Consider the following 10,116-nt stretch of genomic DNA (forward strand, 5'->3'; position numbering starts at 1 on the left):
CCCCAAGATTGAGCGATACTTTCTCCTTCACGAGACGAAAAGTTATAAATATAATTCCAATCACGATGAACCAAATGCATAGGATAAATATTTTGGTGGAACTCCAGTTTCAAATGATTCCCATCCCATGTGCCAGAATAATCACATAGCCTATACCATGTTAATGCTTTTGACTCCAAAGATAAAGGGAACACTTTCTTATTAGCCCTGTCTCCAGATAAACCTGCAATCTCCAACAATCCACAAATTTCATCCACATAAATTAAGTGCATATCAGGATGTTTAGTTCCATCGCCTGCATGAGGATTAGCTAAAAGTTTCTCAGTAAGACCGACAGGAATTTCATAAGCAATATCTTCAGTAGCTTCAGTAGGTGGTGGAGAGGCAACTCTAGTGGTTTCCGGTCGAGGCGAAGATACCCCGAACAAGCCTCTCAAAGCATTAATTTCCATAGTGACAAGTCGCAATAAATTTGAGCACGTAACAAAAATATTTCCTTACCAATTTCCACTCACCAAAGGTGCTTCACTCCCCGGCAACAGCGCGAGTAAAGAGTCTTGCTGACCCACAAGTATAGGGGATCAATTGTAGTCCTTTCGATAAGTCAGAGTGTCGAAGCGAACGAGGAGCGGAAGGAAATGACAAGTGGTTTTCAGCAAGGTGGTTTGTGCAAGCACTAAAACAAGCGGTAACAGATAGTTTGGTAGCAAGATAATTTGTAACGAGTAACTAGGGACAAAAGTAAATAAAGTGCGGCAGGATATACCAATCCTTTTGAGTGCAAAGGATAGTACGGAACAAGTACTTATAGTGATGCAAACATTCTTAAGGACACATGGGAATTTCATCTAGTCACTTACACCATGTTCATTTGATTTGCATTCGCTACTTTGATGATTCGATATGTGGGTGGACCGGTGCTTGGGTGATGTTCTTACTCGAACAAGCCTCCCACTTATGATTACCCCCTCTCGCAAGCATCCGCAACTACGAAAAGAGAATTAAGACAAAGTCTAACCATAGCAATAAATGTTTGGATCCAAATTAGCCCCTTACGGAATAACACATAAATTGGGGTTTAAGCTTTTATCACTCTAGAAACCTATCATCTAATTGCTACTCCACAATGAGTTCCCTTAGGCGCATGAATGGTGAAGTGTCATGTATTCGACGTTCACATGACACCACTAAGAGAATCACAACATACATATCATCAAAATATCGGACGAATACCAAATTCACATGATTACTTATGATAGGACTTCTCCCATGTCCTCAAGATCAAAAGTAACTACTCACTCATCATCATGGTGTTCAACATAAGAGGGGTATTGAATAACATAAAGGATCTGAACATTTAATATCACAAGAGGCAAACCAACTAGCATCAACTACGATAAGTAATCAACACTACAATCCAATCACAGGTACCAATCTGAAGTTCTGACACAAAGATTGTATACAAGAGATAAACAAGGGTTTGAGATTAGATGGCGCTATTGATGGTGATGATGAAGATTGGTCCTCCCACGGTGAGAGGGTTGTTGGTGATGACGAGGGCTTCGATTTCCCCCCTCCCGGAGGGAAGTGTCCAAAGTGGTATCTGCCCACCGAAGAGCAAAAGTGCTCCTGCTCTAGTTTCGCCTGGTCCAGAAAGTCTCTCCATCAAATTTTTAGGCTAAAATAACTTGTGTACCAGAAGGAGGAGGCCAAACGTGGGCTAGGTGCTCCAGACAACATAAGGGCACGCCCTAGGGGGCGCCCTGGTGTTGTGTGGGCACCTGGCTTGCCTCCTCCAGTGGATCATTAGCCCAGTATTGTTTATATATTTTAAAATAATTCTCTGTGAAATTTCATCCCATTTGGAGACGTGAAGAATAGGTATCTTTGTTGTAGCTTTTTTCAGGTCGTGAAATCCAGCTGCCCGCATTCTCCCTCCTTGTGTAAATCTTGCATATTAAGAGAGAAAAGGTGTTATAAATACCCCATGAACTATTATATTGAACAAAAACTTTATAAATAGCAACAATAAAACATAATGCAAAATGGACGTATCAAAGTTCTAGTACCGTGCCGAAGAGGGGAAATCATCTCTGAAGGCCATCTTTATCATCCCGGTGGAGACCATGATGGGGAGGGAGTAGTTCAGTGATGGCAATCTCTGGCAATGGCTAGACGAATGCTATTCTCGATTGCTCAACAATTAGAAATTGTCTTGCAATAACCCACCAGCGCGTGGGATCGAGGCAGTTTTCGAGGGTAGAGTATTCAACCCAAATTTGTTGGTTCGCCAATAGGAAGTGAGAGGATACTGTCAAGTATTAGCAGCTGAATGTGTCAGATTCAACCACACCTGAAAGATTAATATCTGCAAGCAAAGTATCAACAGCAAAGCAGTATGATAGCAACGTGTCAGAAACGATCTCTTGACGGCAGACTATTCCTAACTGTCATATCAATGGCGCCAGAAGTTGCCCGTTGACGGAAATTGTCTTTTCCCGACAATGCCGAGCGAATCGAAATTGTAGCAGGTAGCAGCAGTGTAACGAGTAGCAGAAGTGGCAAGGAACAACAGTAGTGACAACAGTAGCAAGTAGCAACAGTAGCAAGTAACAGCAGAGCAAGTAACAACATCAACTGTAGTAACAACAGCAAAGCAAAACAAGTAACAACAACAGTGGGACAAACTCGTAGGCAATGGGTCGGCGATTTGTTTGGATGATATTCATCATGCAACAGTCATAACACGGAGAGATATGTGGCTAGCTCCCGTTCGTCAATGTGATGTAGGCATGCATTCCGTGTGTCGTCATACGTGCTTAGGGTAAAGAACTTGCATGACATCTATTGTCCATCCCTCTCGTGGCAGTGGTGTACAAAAGGAAACTACGGGATATTAAGGTTCTCCTTTTAATAAAGAACCAGACCAATGCATTAGCACTTGGTGAACACATGAACTCCTCAAACTATGGTTATCACCGGGAGTGGTTCCGGTTATTGTCACTCCGGGGTTGCCGGGTCATAACACATAGTAGGTAACTACAACTTGCAAGATCGGAGCTAAAACACACATATATTGGTGACAACATAATAATTTCAGATATGAAATCATGGCACTCGGGCCCTAGTGACAAGCATTAAGCATGGCAAAGTAGTAGCAACATCAATCTCAGAACATAGTGGATTCTAGGGATCAATCTCCGTCAAAACTAACTTGATTACATGATAGATCTCATCCTACTCATCACCGCCCAGCGAGCCTACGAATAGATTACTCACGAACGATGAAGAGCTTCATGGAATTGGAGAGGAAAGAAGGTTGATGATGACGATGGCGACGATTTCCCCTCTCCGGAGCCCAAAATGGACTCCAGATCTGCCCTCCAAATGAAGAACAGGATGTGGCGGCGCCTCCGTATCGCAAACGTGACAAAATCTTCTCTCTTGATTTTTTCTGGGACGAAAGTGAATTTATAGAGCTGAGTTTGGGGCGGCAGAGCCACGTGGGCCCCACAAGCTTGCTAGCCGCCACTAGGGGGGGTGGCGGCTACAGGGCTTGCGGCCCACTGGCCCATCCCCTCCGGTGGATCTTTGCGCAGGTATTTTTCATATTTTCCAGAAATATTCTCCGTAAATTTTCAGGACGTTCTGAGAAAACAGCGTTAGTCCACGTTAGTTCCATTCAAATCATGCAATTAGATTCCAAAAGGAGGGCAAAAGAGTTTGGAAAAGTAGATACGATGGAGAAGTATCAACTCCCCCAATATTAAAACCTTGCTTGTCCTCAAGCAACTCAGTTGACAAACTGAGAGAGAAAGAAAAACTTTGACAAACTCTGTTTGATCTTGTTGTTGCAACTATGTCTAACTCATAACCAGAATTTCAGCAAGATCACAAGTTAACCACATAAGCAAGTGACTCAAAGGTCTCAAGGTAAACTAATATCAATGGCATAATCATCTAACGAGCAAATAATAATGAGTTTCAAATACCAACACTTCAATCAAAACAAGAATGAAGCAATATGAATATGTGGTATCTTGCTAGCTCTTTCTGAGACCGCAAAACATAAATGCAAAGCACTTTCAAAGATCAAGGGCTGACTAAACATTGTAATTCATAGCAACGAAGATCCAGTCATAGTCATACTCAATATCAATCAAAAGCAAAGCATAAAAATGATAGAGGTGCTCTCTAATTGGTGCTTATAAAAGAGGAGGATGACTCAACAGGAAAATAAATAGACAGGCCCTTCGCAGAGGGAAGCATTGATTTGCAGAGGTGCCAGAGCTCAAGCTTTGAAAACACAGATAATAATTTTGTGTGGCATGCTTTCATTGTCAACGCAATGACCAAGCGTTCTCAATATCTTCCATGCTACTCATGCTATAGGCGGTTCCCAAACAGAAAAGTAAAGTTTTAACTCCCCCACCACCAATCAATCACACTCCATGGCTAGCCGAATCCTCGGGTACCATCCATACTAACATCAATCCGGGGGGAGTCTTGTTATACAGTTATGTTTTCGATTTAAGCGTGGAAATGGGCATTCCAATTACCGGCCCCTTTCTCGTGAATGACAGTGAATAAACACATGTCGAGGATAACACTCCTAGCATGGAAGATACCAATGCCCCCTGTCACCACATGAGCGGTTCAGGCATGCAAAACAGATTATTTCTTGAAGGTTTAGAGAGTGGCACATGCAAATTTACTTGGAACGGCAGGTAGATACCGCAAATAGGTAGGTATGGTGGACTCTCATGGAAATTTTTTGGGTTTATGGAAGTGGATGCACAAGCAGTATTCCGCTTAGTACAAGTGAAGGCTAGCAAAAGACTGGGAAGCGACCAACTAGAGAGCGACAACAGTCATCAAGATGCAATGAGTTTGACTAACATTGAATGCAAGCATGAACAAGATATAAATCACTATGAACACGAACATCATAGAGGCTATGTTGATTTTGTTTCAACTACATGCATGAACATGCGCCAAGTCAAGCCACTTGAATCGTTCAAAGGAGAATACCATCCTATCATACTACATCATAGTCATCTCAAAATCTATGTTGGCATTCAAGACAAACCATTATAAGCTCCTAGCTAACTAAACATGGCATCAGAAACTATGATCTCTAAGTTGTCATCGCAAACATGGTTCTCTCACAACAAAGCTGAATCGGGCATGACAAGCTAGTCATATTTAAAAAAGATAGAGTTCATACTAGCTTTTCCAGTCTCAGTTACTTCATCATATATCATCATTATTGTGTTTCACTTGCACGATCGAACGATGTGAACAATAATAAGACCGCTCGTGCATTGGACTAAGCTGAATCTGCAGGCAAACACAAAGGAGAAGACAAAGTAATATGGCACTTTGAAAGCTAAACAGGTATGCATGCAAGAACCACTAAACATGGTAACCAATATCTTCTACCTTAACCCAAAGAAAAAGAAAACTATTTACACAGGAAAGCTCCCAACAAGCAAAAGAAGAAAGAAAAATCTTTTTGGGTTTTCTCAAAAGGACACAAAACAAGAAAACGAAAATAAACTAGCACGAATAATATAGTGGCAAAGTGTAAACACCGGCTAACAAAGTGAAAGCATAAGCATGAATGTAAGGTCGGTGAGAACACGTACTCCCCCAAGCTTAGGCTTTTGGCCTAGCTTGGTCTACTCCCATGGATGGTCCTGGCGAAACCCAAAATCATAATGGGTGTTATACGGGAGTACTGCAACCACTGCCTGAATAACTTCTTCACGAAGTCGAGCAGCCGTCGCCTCCCTCTCATACTCCTCTGCCTCTCCTATGGTTACGTAGTATCTTCGTTTTACCCGAAAGTCAAAGAAAGCAGGTGCAGGAAGGGTAATATGGAAAACACGCTGCCGGTTAAATATCAAGCGGTATAGGAGGGATCCATGATCCCTCTCAAGGAACTGGTAGCGTGTTAGAGCGACAAGATCAAGGTAGGCTGTACGGAGAGGAGGGTCTTCTGAACGGATGGATACTCCAAGAAAATTTGCTAAGCATGTAGCATAAATTCCACCAAAGAAATCCCCCTCAATAGCATTGTTATTCAGCCTCCTTGCTATTATAGCTCCCATATTGAAGCTCCTGTCACCTGTTACTGCGCTCTTGAGGATACTAAGGTCGGAAGCGCATAGGTGACAGTGTGCACCCTTGCCGTTAATGCACCTACCTATGAAGAGGGCAAAGTAGTGCAAGGCAGGGAAATGGATGCTTCCTATGGTGGCTTGCGTGATATCTCTAGTTTCTGCAACAGTTATACTGGAGACAAAGTCTCTGACCGAAGACTTAGAAGGATCATTAATACTACCCCATCGGGTATCTTGCAAATCCTATTGAAATCCTTGAAATCCATGGTGTAGGATTTATCATACACATCAAACAGTATGGATGAGTCACGGCCAACTGAAAATTTAAATCTATGCACAAAAGAGGCAGTGAGCATAGCATACTGTTCACATTTATCTGAGAGGAATTCTTCTAACCCGGCGTTGCGGACAAGTGTATCAAACTCATCCTTGAAACCTGCTTCGATCATGAACTCATCGGAAGGCCATTCACATGGTTGTACTGGTGTGTCCCTTAGTTGATATGGTTCGGGCTCCCAAAAAGAAAGAAGGGGACCCTTCTTACTTGAGGAACCACCATGAAACTTCCTCCTGAACATAATTTCCTTTTGCTGAAATTTTTGAAGTTCAAAAGAAAAGTGAATGAAGACCAGCCACACCTTGTAGCAACTACTCCTACTAGTGCCTAGAGACTGTATCACGCGCTAAAACTACTTGGGACCAGCTAAATCAACATTTCTAGCTCAAGAACAGGGTCACCAAGGTAGCAAGAATACGCGAAGGATAAAGCACTAGAGCAAAAACTAATTGGACCAATGGAGGAGTCACTTACCAAGGAGTAATTTCCCCAAAATAGTTCGAGAATGGTGCTTTGAGCAAGGAGATTGAAAAGCACAGCCAAATGAGCAAGAAAACGGGTTTGAGATGCGAAACAATTTCTTCTGGAGGTGGAAGAAGAGTATGGGAGCTGGAATGAGTGGAGGAGGTCCCTGTGGGCCCCACAAGCTTGATAGCTGCCACTAGGGGGGCGGCTGCAGGGCTTGCGCCCACTCGTCTGGCCCCCACGCGAGCTCTCAGGCCCAGTAATTTTAAAATATTCCAGAAAAAATCATACTAGATTTTCAGGACCATCGGAGAACTTTTATTTTCGGGGTATTTTTCTCCGACACGGTAAAATAGAAAACAGGAAAAAATAAACTAAATCTATCATTTTTCTTCTAATCAACAGAAAAATGAAAGCTCAAAACAGAGGTCCGGTATGTGACTCTTTGATTCATCCATTTCATGGTCATCGAAAGAAATCCGTCAATGGGGTTGATCAAGTCCTCATGACAAAACCTTCTCGAATCGCAAGAGAGAACGGAGAATTTTCGAATAGCCACTATGTCACCTCAATGGGGATATGTATCTCCCCAACAAGAAAATCATACTTCATCTTGACACGAGGAATAGGGCATTCAAAGCTCCCAATAAGAATCGATGAAGTCTTTTCGATAGCATTGATGCAATGTACTTGATATCGTTTCTTCGGAAAGTGCACTGTGTGCTCACTACCATTGACATGGAAAGTGACATTGCCTTTGTTGCAATCTATAACAGCCCCTGCTGTGTTTAAAAAGGGCTTCCGAGGATGACAGACATGGCATCGTCCTTGGGAATATCCAAGATAACAAAGTCTGTTAAGATAGTGGTGTTAGCAACCACAACAGGCACATCCTCGCAAATGCCGATAGGGAAAGCAGTTGATTTGTCGGCCATTTGCAGAGAAAATTGAGTGGGTGTCAACTTATCCAATTCAAGTCTACGATGAAGAGAGAGCGGCATAACACTAACACCAGATCCAAGGTCACATAAGGCAGTTCTTACGTTGTTTCCTTTAATGGAACAAGGTATAGTGGGCACTCCGGGATCACCAAGTTTCTTAGGAGTTCCACCTTTGAAAGTGTAATTTTCAAGCATGGTGGAGATCTCAAGATCTGGTATCTTCCGTTTATTAGTCACGATATCTTTCATGTACTTGGCATACGGAGACATTTTGAGCATATCAGTTAACCGCATCTGCAGAAAGATGGGTCTTATCATCTCAACGAAGCGCTCAAAATCCTCATCATCCTTTTTCTTGGATGGCTTAGGAGGAAAGGGCATATATCTCTGCACCCATGGCTCCCTTTCTTTACCATGCTTCCTAGCAGTGAAGTCATTCTTATCGTATCTCTTACGTTGTGGGTTATCAGGATTAACCGTAGGTTCAATCTCCACATCCTCATCATTGCTAGGTTGAGCATTATTATGAACATCACTGTCCATATTGTCACCAGGTTCGTGTTCATCACCAGATTGTGTTTCTACATCAGACACAGAAATAGCATTAGGTTCTTCAGGTGTGACAGTATTTGGTGAACTGACATGTAGGTTTCTATGATCCTTCTTCTTCTCCTTAGGATGACTGGGTGTATCAGCATTAATTCCTTGATAATCTTGATCAATTCTCTTAGGATGACCTTCAGGATACAAAGGTTCCTGAGTCATTTTACCTCCTCTAGTAAAGACTCTGACAGAGTTGTCATTTAATTCATTGAGCAAGTCATTCTGAGCTTTAAGTACTTGTTCTACCTGAGTAGTAATCATAGAGGCATGTTTACTCAGAAGCTTCAGATCATTGACATTTCTGTCTACACAAGCACTTAAATGGCTAAGCATACGAGTACTTTGTTCCAAATGTCTGCTAACATAATCATTGAAACTCTGTTGTTTGGCAACAAAGTTCTCAAATTAATCAAAGCATAGGCTAGCAGGTTTGTCAAAAGGAATATCACTCTCATCACATCTACGCAGATAATTCACTTCTACTAATTGTATCGGGTTATCGAGACCATGGATCTCTTCGATAGGTGGTAGATTTTTGACATCTTCAGATCTAATGCCTTTCTCTTGCATAGATTTCTTGGCTTCTTGCATATCTTCGGGACTGAGGAATAGAATACCTATTTTCTTAGGAGTTGGCTTAGGTGGTGGTTTGGGAATAGTCCAAGCATTATCGTTGATCAAGATGTTATTCAGAAGGATCTCAGCTTGTTTGATAGTTCGTTCCCTAAAAACACAACCGACACAACTATCTAGGTGGTCTCTAGAGGCATCGGTAAGTCCGTTATAGAAGATATCAAGTATCTCGTTCTTCTTAAGAGGGTGATCAGGCAAAGCATTCTGTAGCTGGACGAGCCTCCCCCAAGCTTGTGGGAGACTCTCTTCTTGGAGTTGAGCAAAGTTGTATATTTCCTGCAAGGCAACTTGCTTCTTATGGGCAGGGAAATATTTCTCACATAAGTAATAGATCATATCCTAGGGACTACTCACACATCCAGGACCAAGAGAGGTGAACCAGGCTTTAGCGTCATCCTTTAAAGGGAAAGGAAACAGCTTAAGGATGTAGTAGTGGCGGATCTTCTCCTCACTAGAGAAAAGGGTGGCTATATCGTGTAGTTTGGTAAGATGGGCTACGACCGTGTCAGACTCATAACCGTGGAAAGGATCAAATTCGACTAGAGAGATTATCTCAGGATCGACAGAGAATTCATAATCCTTATCGGTGATAAAGATAGGTGAAGTGGCAAACTTCGGGTCATATTTCATCCTAGCTTTCAGAGATTTTTTTACTTCCACTTTAGAAGTAATTTCTCAGCATCATAGGCATCCTTACATGCAAGAAAATCTCAGCTATCTCTCCGTCCATAACGTAACCCTCAGGTATATCAGGCAATTCATATCTAGGAGAGCAAGATCTAGCAAGAGCAAAAGCAGGTTCTATCTCAATAGTATCGACAGTTTCAGAAGCATCACGAGCATTGGCAGTAACTCTAGCAATATGAGCATTAAGGAACACCCCTAGTGGAACATCAGGCAAAGTAGTGTCTCTAGCAGTATCAAGCATAACATCCTCAGGCATAGCATCTCTAGCAGTATCAGGCATAGCATCTCTAGCAGTATCAAGCATAACATCTCTAGCAGTATCAGG

Source organism: Hordeum vulgare, chromosome 7H, assembly GCF_904849725.1.
Source record: "Hordeum vulgare subsp. vulgare chromosome 7H, MorexV3_pseudomolecules_assembly, whole genome shotgun sequence".
In the NCBI taxonomy this organism is placed as follows: domain Eukaryota; kingdom Viridiplantae; phylum Streptophyta; class Magnoliopsida; order Poales; family Poaceae; genus Hordeum; species Hordeum vulgare.